The sequence below is a fragment of the Cavia porcellus genome, unplaced genomic scaffold (genome assembly GCF_034190915.1).
Source record: "Cavia porcellus strain 051 isolate PalLab524CR breed Dunkin Hartley unplaced genomic scaffold, mCavPor4.1 scaffold_1, whole genome shotgun sequence".
Taxonomy (NCBI): Eukaryota; Metazoa; Chordata; class Mammalia; order Rodentia; family Caviidae; genus Cavia; species Cavia porcellus.
In genome coordinates this window covers 237,175,190-237,188,191 of record NW_026947484.1, presented here as the reverse complement: position 1 = coordinate 237,188,191, position 13,002 = coordinate 237,175,190, and the positions used below count along the sequence as shown (strand labels likewise).

The 13,002-nt window shown below is 54.6% G+C and overlaps 1 protein-coding gene across 1 annotated transcript in view; it reads left to right on the top strand.

Annotated features, from left to right (window-relative positions):
* Positions 1 to 13,002, top strand: part of Klhl29 (kelch like family member 29) — a 260,001-nt gene that overhangs the window by 67,941 nt on the left and 179,058 nt on the right. The window contains exon 2 of the mRNA XM_063231845.1: positions 1,041 to 1,148. The gene's annotated coding sequence lies outside the window, so the exon portion shown is untranslated. The remainder of the gene's footprint in view (positions 1 to 1,040; positions 1,149 to 13,002) is intronic.

The following is a 13,002-nucleotide window of genomic DNA, read 5'->3' as shown; positions in this document are numbered from 1 at the left end:
AAATGGTGACCTTGGCTTCCTTTGCCTCATAAAGAGAACACTCTGTCCTTGGGAAAAATAATATTTTCGCCACCTTCAGCTTTCAAATGACTATTTGATAGGCTCTCAGGGTGTCTCTGTCAGTGGCAGATGAAAAAGCTTAGGTAGAGAGGATCTGAGAAGGACCATCATGCTGTCAGAGGGAAGTTGGCCATGAGGTGAAATTAGTTTACAATAACTTATTTACCTGTCCAAATCCTTCCTATCACATGCAAGCTTTCCCCTGCTACCTGGGACCCTGGAGTGCTAAGAAGAAAAAGGAAAATCAATTGATAATGATATATTCCATTTAAAAAATATATTGATTCCCAGGTAATGACAGTCGCGAGTCTTTGCAGGGAAGGATGGCATTTCCCGTCATGGCGATGACTTTCTCATATATTGAGTTTGAAAGAGCAAATGAGAAATAGCCGTGCCCCCGTAATAGATAGCCTCTTTCTACTAGGTATGAAATCTATATTTTTTTTTTTAAAGAATCTCTCCAAGGAACCCATCCTTTGCCTCCTCTTCTCTCCTGTTGTCTAAAAGCAGTAATTATTTGTTTTTGCAATTCTCGAGTTTGTGTCCTTTTCAGCATTAGATTAGAGACCTGAATTTCTTATTGTTCCCCATCGCTGGAGTTTCTTTGTTTGGATTAGGTGGAAGACAATGCCATTGTTCTCTCTGATTCAGCGTTATTGGCTCGGCAGTGGGGATTAGTGCTGGCGAGATTGAGGAGCTGGAGCAGGGATACCTCTCCTGTGCAGCTCGGGGTCCTCTGCTCCCCACTGCGCCCGTTATCTGAGCATGTTTCCTCGGAGTCTGCACATCCCTGCATGAGATGGTCCTCGGGAGGCTGCTCAGAGTCTGGAGAAAACCAGAGGCCGCGACTCAAATCCATTTAGAGTAGCATCTAAGATGCTGGAGTTGAAAATAGATATTTTGACCAAAAAAAAAAAAAAAAGAGAGAGAGAGAGATATTTTCCCCACCGCAAGCCCACCATTCTCACTTTTCTTTCCAGACTGTCTGGCTTTCCCGTGATGCTCGCACTTTGCTAAGCGTTAGTGGCCATCGAAGTTTTTGCATCCTGGGGACGAATCCTGAACTCGCCAGAGACGGGCGGCGCAAGGTAGGTTCAGCTGGGCATCCGCCCTGGGGGACTGGGAGCCTGGGCCTGGGCCTGGAGCAGCAGCTGTCTCCTCTCACTCTCCGGGACTAGGGAAGCAGGGCGAGAGCTGCTCCCTGATCCTCCCTGCTGCTGAGACTTTTCCCACAGCCGAGTGGTCCACTTGTACCGTCACTGGGTCCCCATTAGCCTCTCTTCTGGCTCCCCAGTGCTAGGTTTCCTGGGGGTTAGACCCAGAAGTGGCCTGCAGCTAGCAGACCAGGAAGCTCTTTAATGACAATCATTATAACGCTTTAACTATTAAAATAGATGATTCTATACCATGAAAATATTATGTGTTCATTGTAAAAAGATTTTAAAAAATGGTCCCCAAGGGCCGGAGTGTTAGTTACTGGCAAAGCCTCTGCCTCGCATATGGAGGGCCCCACGTCTGATCCCAACACCAAAGTAAAAACTAAAATTACATAAGTGATTTATAGTCACATGCCCCAGAAACAACCATTTTAATGTCTCTTTCCAGCCTTTTTCTTATGCATGTGCATAAAGTACGCATACAGGGGACCCTACCATATATACTATTTGGTGAAATGTTACTTTGGTGCAGCAGTGTGGTAAAGCATGGTTTGATGTCAGTGAATGGAATCTATATCACCATTTCTCAAGGCTTCCTATCATGTGGATTTAGGACCCACCTAATTTACCCGGTGCCCTAATCGATGGACTTCTAGCCCAGTTTGAGTATTTCACTATACAGATGCCGCCGCCACCACAGACATTTGGTTCACGCACTTTGGTAGTCACTTGATTACTTCCTCGGGTTAAGCTTACACGGGTCTGGCGTAATGTTAAACTATGATTCTGGATTCTTCGCTCGGGATCAGGCCACCCGAAGATTGAGGGGAAGGTGGCTCACTCTTAGGAAGCCGAGCCGCTCCACTCTCTGATCCATAGTAGCCGGCCGGGGATGTGCCCACAGAAGCGGGGGCCTGCTGTTAGTGACGCAGACTCTCACCACCTCTGCTGCTCCGGCAGGGCTGCCCCTGGGCTGCAGCAGGTCAGAGTGTGGGGCCTGGGCACGGGGAATTGGGACGTGGAGGCTGAGCTGGCCCAGCTTCTCCTTCCTCGTCGCATTGGGCCTTTAGAAGTCCATGGGCCAACCTTAGTCTGCAGTCTTAAGGGTGAGACAGGCCCCGGCAGCCGCAAGAAGCCACGTGCTGGGCAGCAGGCCCCTGGTGTCCCCTAACCAGGAGCTCGTGGTCTGACTGCGGTCCAGCTTCTGCGCTAACCCTGGCTTCCCTCCACAACAGGAACAGTGTAGCAGGCCAGGAAGGCTCCCACGTGTGGAGATTCTCTGCACATCAGAAAGCCTGTTCCTTGGATTTGGAGACAGTGGGGTTGAGAGTGGCCTGCCACCCCAGAAGCCTCGCCCAGAGAAAAGAAAACGTGGCTCTAAGTCTCTGGAAGCCCTGGCTGTTGGCTGGAAGTGGGAGGAGGCTCCAGGCAGGGTCAACTGCCCACATGAAGGAGCCCTTGTCACCCGGCTGTGCCTCCGGCCCGCTGCCACCCAGCAGCCCTGGGGGGACAGCGGAGGAGGGTGCACGGTGGACGGGTTCCTGGCCCAGCTGCTGGGCTGCTGGCATGAGCCTGATGGTGGCACTGACAGGGGCAGCTGTCCTTTTGTGTTATCTCAGACCCTGGGACCCGTCCGCTTCTGTGACTGACAAGTCAGAGAACGGGAGTGACGATGAGACAGTGCAGCCTGGGTCTGGTGACCGTCACCTGCCTGACTCCCAGAGGGACGGGGCAGGGCAGAGGGAGTGGCTGAGATCCAGGGGGCACTGCTCCCAGAAGGCAGCTTTGCTCCTGTACACTGGCAATTGCATGTGTGGCAGGAAGTGATGTCCCTTACCTTGGGGGTTTCTATGCTCTGCCACTGATGCAGAGTGGCACATGGCTCTCATTTACCCAAACTTGGACAAGCATGGATCAGCATGCTGGTGACCTCACAGCCATCTCTGGTAGTGAATGCCTTCTGTGGGTGGCAGTCTCTGAGTGCCCCTGAATGGTATCTCTGCTGGGAATTTGTGTGTGCCTTTCCTGCCCCTTGGTGAGCTCCTGGAGGGCAGGAATCACATCAGGGATCTCTGTATCGTGCCCCCTCCACAATCCCACTAGCACCTTCGGGGCTTCTAAGAAACCCATCCCTGTACAGAGCCAGGGCTGACCCTAAGGGCACCCATGTCCGTGGCCCCCAGAAAGGACTCCCACTGGTTCCTGAGAGGAAAAGGAGGTGCTTTGGTCCAGCGTGGCTCCAGTGACCCATGGAAGAAGCTCCCAGCTCTCTGGGAAAACAGGGCCAGTCCCTGGGCACTGTGTGCCCTATACAGAACAGGCCAGTTCAGGAGCCGAGCGTGAAACACGGCTGTGTGCCTTCAGAAGTTTGATGAAAATTACCCAGGTAACCACGAAGGTCCTCTAAGGGAGAGGAGGGGTGAAATCTGATACCTGCCCTGCAGGGGCAGTGAGCTGCGGGCCCACTTGGCCTTCTTGATGCTGAAAAGCCACACTGGGCAGCACCTCCTTCCCCTGAAGTCTCTGAAACTGCGGAACCATGTCAGTACTGCCCAGCTAGGTCCTTTGCTGCTGCCCCGGCAGACAAAATACTCTGACCTCAGAGGATGTGGCCCTGTCTCCAGAGCTAACAGGACTTAGAATGATTCCTGGTGCTCTGTCCCCGGCGTCCGTGCTCACCCCAGCCTCACATCGCCCGCCTTGATCTCCCTGACTGCACTTCCGCCCTCGGCCTGCCTTCCCACCTTGCTCGCCTGCTCCCAGGTCTCACTGAGAGCTTGTCCCTCTCTCACTGCCACTTCCTTGTCCACCTCTTCTTGGCCTCTGGCTCCCACCCCAAAGATGGGCCACACGGACATCTCAGCGCTGCTCTGGACACTGTGTGTATGTGGCCACTCATTGTCCTTCAACTGTTGTTACCTTTCTGAGTCCTCCCTGGCACCCTGCATGGCCCGCTCTGTCACCAGGTACACAGGCACTCGAGCCCAGAAGTGCTGTGTGCCAATGCCCACTACACTGGCCGGGCACCATCCTTCAGCAGGGCCCAAGCTTTTGTGGTTGCTGGCCACTCCCTGCCCTGTGTTCTGTTCCTTGCCACAGAAATGTCCCCAAGGCCCCATGCCCCATCCGCTTCTGCGTTAGCAAATGGCCTGCTCCCAGTTCATGGCGTGGAGCCTCACCCCACCGTGCTCTGTGGGCTGAAACACCCCGGCTCCTCCTCTTCCTCCCACTATGAGAGACACTGCTTCTGCTCCCCGCTTTCCGCAGCTTCCCATCTCTCTGGGGTCCCCTTCTTCCCCTGCCTCAGCAGTCCCTGGTCCTGCAGGCAGCTCCCCCGTCCCTGTGTATCTGCTGCCAGTCCGACTCTGTCAGCCTCGGCCTGTCTGAGACAAGGCTGCTTTATTGTCCTCTCCCTGGAGCCTTTTCCGAAGGATGCTTGACCTCTGCCGCCCGTGGCTGTGCGTCTGGCCTCCTCTTCCTTCCCTGACCATCAGCTCGAGGACAGGGGCTCTCTTCTCTTCTTCAGGCCTGATCCCTGCACACACTTGTCATAAAATGGGAGGATTGTTTCCCCTCTGGTGACCACAGGCGGGGAGGCAGGTCCCCAGGACTTTTGTTTTAGTTTTTGTTTTTTTGTATCAGGAATCGGACTCATGATCTCACGCTCACCAGGTAGGCGCCTATTCCGCTGAGCTAAATCCCCACTAGGTCCCCAGGTTTCTAATACCACCTTCCTGTAGTGTTGTGTAAGGCCACAGAATCTCCGGAGCCTTGCCCTCAGCTGTAAAATGGGAACCACGCTGACCTTTCTGCCTCTCCAGAGAAGAGAGACCAAGGGAGAAAGGACATTTAGAGACCAGCTTTCCACTTGGCTCGGCAGTGCTTGGCTCTCCGTGCACGTGGGAGCCACCTGGAAAACTTTAAAATCTAGAGGCCCTGCACCTTCCTCCAGGAGCTCCAAATGAGCCCCTCTCACAGGACTGGCTGTCAGACTTCAGCCTCTCCTCAACTCAGTGTTACCAAGGCCAGGGTTTTCTGCCTCGAGGAACTGAGACAGAAGTTAGGAGGTTTAGCAAAGCAATATTCCTGGGTGACTCATGCGTCCTGTCAGACACCCTCAAATCTGCCACTGGGTCTGATCAGCCAGTGACTGTGCCATGCTACTGGCCCTGTTCATGCAGCCCCACCAGCGTGAGTTCCCATGAGCTCTGTGGGCTGTTCCCTTATCCGCAGCCCTGCGGACCGCAGAGCTGGGCCGACATGAATGAGTCTGTGACAGTTCTTGATGGTCCCGTCATCTGTGGCACCTTGGTTAGGATTTGTGGATGTGTCTCTGATTTCACCTGTTCTCCCAAACCCCTGGCCCAGTCAGTATTTCCCAGACCCGAGAATCGCACTAGAAGGGATCCACTTCTCCTGTGTCCCTTCTGACTTCTCTACACATTGGCCCTCCGTGTGGGCTGCATACCAGAATCACCTAGGCAGACGTGAGGGATCCTCCAACCAGGCTGCATCTTGGTTCCATTAAATCAGAAGCCAGGAGGGTGCCCAAGCATTCATATTTCTGTGAAGCTTCCAGGGGATTCTCAGGGGTAGACAAGGTCAGGGGCACTGCCAAACCTGGGGGAAGATTTGTAGCTGCCTGGAGCCCGGCTGTGGGGCTTCCTAGATGTAATTTTGTGTAGGCCACATCCCTGCCCCGTTTCCTCGCCCACACTTGGTAGCACTCCTACTTTCATTCACCATGTCTTACTGTGTTCTCTGAAGTCCCCTGCAGTCCCCCCTGGAGCCAGGCAAGGTAAGAACCAGAGAACAGAAGCTCCATGTGCTTCCCAGGCTGAGCCCAGCCCCTGCCCCTGCCCAGCCTGGCCTCCCCGTTCCCCAGCCCCAGGAGCAGCTCTGTCCCTGGAGCCTCATGATGGGAACCAGAAGCCAGTTCTGCCAACAGCCCTCCAGGACCGTGCAGTGGAGGGAGCCATGACAGGTTCCCAGCCTCTGGGGACGCTGGCAGTGGCTAGAGGTGGTCACCAGAGTGTTGCTCCTGCAAGACAAGGGCTGGCTGGGCCCCTTCTCTGCTGTTCTGTTCTGCTGCCCTGAGCCACACATCCAGCAGTGGGCAGAGCTGGCTGCCAGCAGGCAGCAGATGCCCCAGAGTGGATCTTCCCCCATCCTGGAGGCAGGGGGCAGGACAGTGTGCACATGGGCAGCTCTGCTTTGCTGACAGCGAGTGCTAGGGGGCGCGGGGAAGGTGACGCAGCAGTTCATTCTGACTGCAGAATCTGGTTTGGCACCTGGGCTAGAAATAGCTTATCCCCAAGCCTCAGAGTCTATTTTTGTGGCATAGTTTGATTTTCCAAGTGGCTTGTCTCCTTCCTTACCTTGCACCTGCCTCGGTGGCCATAGGCGCCAGGCACAGATGTGGATTCGTGTCCCGTGTGAAGACCCCTGATTAAGGAGATATGGGGAAGACTCCCAGCCCAGGCTCCGTGAGCTTTGCCAGGGAGGGGCACCCCCTTCTAATTCGCACAAATCAGTGACTAAGCTAGAAGCCGCCCTGCCGGCATCCTGCTCACAGAAATGATCGGGTACATTATTTTAAGTGACCATGATCCTGAATTTGTGGACTTCTGTCCCTCTAAATGATCTCACTTACTTACATTCAAAAACATCTCAAAAATGCTCCAGGCTTCGGTCTTACACCCATAAATTTCTCCCTCTGCCCCTCCTGGGACAGACACTGGTAGTACCAGGAGAAACAGAGGCTGCTTGAGGAAAAACCAGCAAAAGGAGACAAAAAGCGTGTCTCAACACTCATCCATCCGTTCCTGCGAGTACTAACTGGCAGCCACATGAACATTATCCCAGGTCCAATCAGAGACCTCAGACAAAAGCCCAGTCTTTCAAGGAGTCCCAGAAGCGAGTAGGAAGGCCATCCCCTAAGCACGTCCTTATAGTAAGGTGTGATGACACAAGAAGACTTGATACAGCCCGCTGTGGGAGGACAACCGGTCTGCTCAACAATGTCCTCAGCACCCACTCTGATGCTGGGACTGTTTGCCGTGCGTATGGGACAGCAGCCCCTTCCCAAAGCCTACGCGGAAGGAAGTGCCAACAGAATTTCACCATCACGGCATGGAGACCACCCCGCCTGCTCCTGTGTCCTCTCGTCCAGTCCAGCCGGAGGTTCATCTGTTACAGCGGCTGATGCGTATTTGTACTGGTTGGTAAGCGAGCCGGAGGTCGGAGCTCGACTGTGTGAGACAGACGCAGCCTAGCAACCCTCATGGGCCCTTCCTTTGATTTGTAGCAACTCATTTAGATAAAAGCGTCTGGTTTGTAAGGTAGCAACAACAACAAAAATCACTGAAAGCATATTTCTGCCTTTACAGAGTACCCTAGTAACAGCGTGGGCGGTCACAGTTAACCCCTCCCAGGTACCCAGGCAGGTGCTGCATGTGGGAAATGAGAAAACACAGGGAGCTTCTCCAGAGGTCAATTCTGGAGTCCATGCACAGGGATGTGAACAAAGCAGCCCCACCCCGGGCAGCCTGAGAGCCTCAGCACAGAGAAGGGTACCCGGCCTCTCCACCCCAGAATCAGCAGTGTGATCATCGCTTAGCACCCATTGAAGGCTTTCTGGCATGTACTCGGAGTGTCCTCTGTCTTGCCCAGGTACTTGCTGATGGGCACGCATCAGATAGAGCAGCTCTGCCCATGCCAGCTGGGCAGCCTCTGCTTCCCTACAGGTGGACTCGGAGGTTTGCTTGGCCCACTTTTGCATCCCCCTGTGAAGTAGGGAGTCCAGGTGTGCCCCGTCTCCGGGAAGAGCCCCTCCCAATCCTGCTGGTCATGGTCACTCCCGGCAGAGAACTCCCCTCGCCGCAGCGCTGCCCCAGGGCTCTGCTCCCCCAGCCCCCTCCTAGCAGAGTTCTTGGGCCAGTGCAGTTCCATGGCTATGCAGTGTGCAGCCGGTCCTGCTCTCACCACTGGGCGCTCTGGGGCCAGCTCAGCCCTGCCCACAAGAGGGGTAAGGAGAGGCAGAGCCGGGCCCTGGCCCTGCTGTGCTCCCTCCCGGGCCCTCGCCCCCCGCCCCTCCCACCACAGGACTCCCTTCAGAGCGAGGGCTGGGACTCAGCCTCTGGGTCCCCACTCAAGGCCTAGTACAAAGACGGCTTGCAGGTGTTTCTGGGGTGGACGAGTGATTGGAAGCGGCTCATTTAACCTGTCTAATACACGTGTACTCGGACCAGCTCACAGCCAAGTACCACATGACAGTGGGCAGTGCACTGACATGCTCTCTCCCAGGGCGCCTGCCCCTTGGGGATGCCAGCTACCTAGCTCAGAGCTCTCCTTTAAACCACCCATGATTTAGAAGAAAGACAAGCCTCCCCAGACCCTGGAGCCCAAGGTCTCTGTACTCAGAAAGGTGACCTCCTCCACAAGCATACCAGGCAGTTCCTGGGCTGTACTGTGTCCCAGTTCCCCAAAGGCCACTGTGACAGAAGGCCTGGAGGCCCTTGTCCTGCGTAGAGGGAGATCTCCAAACACCCACCACACTCCCTGCAGGAACCAAACCTGCTCAGCACACAGTGTGACCCACAGTGCCGAAAGCTACTTTGAGGGCTTAACCCAGTCCGAGGAAGCCACTGACTGGCCCTGAGACCTGGAGGCATGTCCCTGACCTTGGCTGGGTCCCGTCCTCTTTATCTGTATCACAGGGGTTGAATTCCTGGCTGATCCCCAAGGTCCCATCAGGCTTTGTCCATTGGAGTGACACTGCATGTGACCACATGGGAGGTTCTGGGGCTCCACCAAGTTAGCAGTGTGGCTTCAGAAGGTGTGTCAGCATGTCCTTGGGGCATCTCTCATTAACAATTATGAAGTCATTATCTGGTAAATAATTCATAACCCGAGAGATGGGATAAGCCGCCAATAAACAATAATCCATTTAGAATCAGGCTTGGTAGGAGTGAGGGCCAATGGGGTGGTGCAGCGCCCTGCTGACCCCTGGTGACGGCTCAGCCCATCCTGAGAGCTCTGCTGGGCCTGGGCTCTGGGGGCAGCCTCCTTATCCCACTCGCCCACAGGCACCCTGCCCAGGCCGGAGCGAGTCTGTGACCACGGCCAGCAGTGCCTGGGGCTGTGCTGAGCAGTATGGACACAGCTTCTCCCCATCCTCCCTGCCACCCTGTGGCTGCAGATCCTCTTGTCCCTCTCTGCAGAAAGCACTCTGAGGTTGAAAGGGACTCGGGAACTTGCCACTTGACATTTCTTTAGAAAGCCTTGGGTCCGGAATTCAGGCTGCTGCAGGCTTGGCCAGAATGTCGCACTCTCTCCTGCTCTGACCTTGATCCTCACTTGTCCAGCCCCGGTCCGTGTGACCTGTGCCTCCCCACCGATTGTGAGCATGGAGGCCAGGTCGCCCTCTGGCCTCGATCCAAAGTCTTCCCTTGCTGGGTGCAGAGTCAGGCGTGTGGTGAGGCTCATTAGTGGTGTTTGGAGGCCAAGCCAAGGGCACGGGTGGAGGGCAGGAAGGGATGTCTTCAGGACACTGAACCTTAATTTACAGTCCTGTCGAATTCTGCCGGTCTCTGGCCATGCTCCCAAGAGGAGCGCCATGCTGGGTGTGCAGGACTAAGCTAGCTTTACCAAGCACCTCCTCTTTTGCCCATGCCATAACCCTGCCCTCAGGCCAGCACCTGCTCTGCCTGTAGGACCACCCTGGAGGACTATCCCCAGGCCCCCAGGCTGGAGGAGACTGGGAGGGTGGCCCATCCTCACTGCTCAGAGTCCCCAGTCCTCCTCCTGGAGGACACTAGATGTGGTCAGCATCCATACTGTCCCCAGCGTCCCCAAGGCCTAGAGTCACGAAAAGTCCCCATTACCCTTCTCTGGCAGCCAGAGCTGCACAGGGTGGGGAGCCCTAAGGAACAGGGAGGGGTTACTGGATGCTGGGCCCTGTAATTGTCACACGTCTGGAATGTTCCACAAACCTCTGCGGCCAGCCTACGTGGTAGCAATGACCACAGTGGTTCCCATGCATACTCATTTCTCAGTGACCACAGTAAACCATGGATAAGGCCCCTTTTGGCCTTTTAACTCCCCCTCCAGCAGCCAGCAGGGTGGTCTGGACTTGCCAGAGCAAATCCAGGAAAATGGGCCACTGCTGTTTCTTATTGCTTGAAACAACTGGAGCTCTCCCTTCTCCTCCTCCCATCTGAAGGGAAGTGCTGGCCCCCAGCTTACACATCACACTTCCACAATAATATTTCTCCTGCTCTGGCCTGCCCCCTTGTTTTCAGCATGGAGGGAGATCCACTCTGGGGCATCTGCTGCCTGCTGGCAGCCAGCTCTGCCCACTGCTGGGTGTGTGGCTCAGGGCAGCAGAACAGGACAGCAGAGAAGGGGCCCAGCCAGCCCTTGTCTTGCACGAGCAGCACTCTGGTGACCACCTCTAGCCACTGCCAGCGTCCCCAGAGGCTGGGAATCTGTCATGGCTCCCTCCACTGCACGGTCCTGGAGGGCTCTTGGCAGAGCTGGCTTCCGGTTCCCATCATGAGGCTCCAAGGACAGAGCTGCTCCTGGGGCTGGGGAACGGGGAGGCCAGGCTGGGCAGGGGCAGGGGCTGGCTCAGCCTGGGAAGCACATGGAGCTTCTGTTCTCTGGTTCTTATCTTGCCTGGCTCCAGGGGGGACTGCAGGGGACTTCAGAGAACACAATAAGACATGGCAAATGAAAGGAGGAGTGATACCAAGTGCGGGCGAGGAAATGGGGGGGAGGGGATGTGGCCTACACAAAATTACATCTAGGAAGCCCCACAGCCGGGCTCCAGGCAGCTACAAATCTGCCCCCAGGCTTGGCAGTGCCCCTGACCTTGGCCACTCCTAGGAATTGCCTTGGGATTCTGCTTACTAACATGCAGCCATCCACTCCTCTTGTTCCAGAGAAGAGGGAGCCACATTCCAAAACATATACAAGGTCTTGCTCTGCAGGCCCGAGGTCAGGGAACACCTATCGCCAGGCCACTTACTCCTGCTCTTTGCAGGGAGTTTGCAGGCCTTTGTTGGGGGCAGATTGACAGGATTGTACTATTATTTAGGCAAGGTGAGGTATGTCATTCCCAAGTCCCAGCCATGAGTGAAAGAAGAAGACTTTTGTCACAAGGCAGACAATGTGGCATCTCCACAGGCCATAACAGACAGCAGTCACACCTCTGACAGTCTTGAGGAAGGGTACTGGATGACGCGTGTGCAATGACGCATGTGCCTTCTTATGCTTAGAGAGGGTGCTGCAGGCTGCTGAGCAATGTTCCTGGAGGAGAAGCCATGGCAGACGTAGGGCTGGTGCTAGGCTGCCTGCCTTCCTCCTTCAACACTAAGCCCTGGGGATGGATCATCCCTGACACTAAAGCCTCTTCCCAAAGATCCCAAGAGAAAGAAATTCCATCAACTCCCCGTGGCCCCGTTCCGGTGGCTCCTGCAGGCTTTTCTTCTATCTGACCTAAATCTCCCTTGCTGCAATTTAAGCCCATTTTCCCTTGTTTTGTTTTGATTGGAAATGGAGAACAGCTAGTCCCCAGCTGCCTCTGGAGGCAGGGTGAGTCAGAAGTCCTCGCTGCCTCCTGCCATGCTGAAGCCTCCTCGGAGTCCTGTCCTATTCATTCTGTCCCCAAGGAAGCCTCCCACGAGAACAGCTTTCATGTTAGTGCAAGAGATAAGGCTCCATTCCAAGAGACCCTGTGTCCATGGCAGGGTTCCTCTGGGGAACACGTGGTGAAGGTGGCCCAGAGGAAGGACATAGCCCCCTACCAGGGTGGGGGGCACAGAGCAGCACAGGGTTAGGGGCTGGCACTTCCTGAAGAGGGGCTGTTGAGTCCTAGTGGAAGGAGGGAGCAACTGAGGAACAGGAAGGAGGGCCTCTCTAGTGATAATAAGACTCGCATCTCTCCAGGCCCTGTGTTTGGGTTTGAGAAGCACACTTGCGTTCTAGTGCTTCAGTGGGACCTTTTCATCCTGCAGCAGCTGATGGCGAATCGGTTCTGCACCCCACACTTCATTCCATCATAGTGAGCGTCTCGGGGAGGCGGTCCACGGTGAACAAGGGGACCCAGGCAGGTGCATGTTTTCTTTGGAGATATCTGTTGGCCTCTCCCTCTGCCAGAGCGTACAATTTCTGTCTTGTTTTTGTGTCTTTTTTCTTCTGGGAACAAATAACCCCCACTTGTTTCGGCTAAAGATTAGCTATTTTGTAGGCATTGAAGCCAGTTCCTGGAAGAGTTCATAATTTTTTTAAAAAAAATGTGATCGGGAAGCAATGGATCACAGCAGCTGAGTTTAAAAAAAGCAGTGACATTGAGCAGCCCTGACAGCACTCGGACAGCGCGTAATGAATGCAAGAGAAGAATTTTTATGTGTCCTAGGCCAGTGGAATTAAAACCTTCCCACTCCATGGGCGAAACGGAGAGAAACCAAATCCCTTTTTCCTAAGCACTTATCTAACTGCAGTACTGAGATGTAAGCAAGTCATTTGACTTCCTTTTTTCCATCACTTGATCAAAAGCCCGTCTTCCTCCTCCTTCAACACTAAGGATCATCCCCAGCCAACGTCTTGGTTCCAGGACAGGGGCGGGGGAGGGGCTGCATTGATGATTGGATTTAAATAATGGAATTGCCATTAATACCTTCCATGAAAGATGATTGATTCTGACTTGGATTTATGGGAAGTTGGGACTTCGGAAAGTAAACAAGTGGCAGTCATTCAATATTAATGCTGATGTGCACCATGT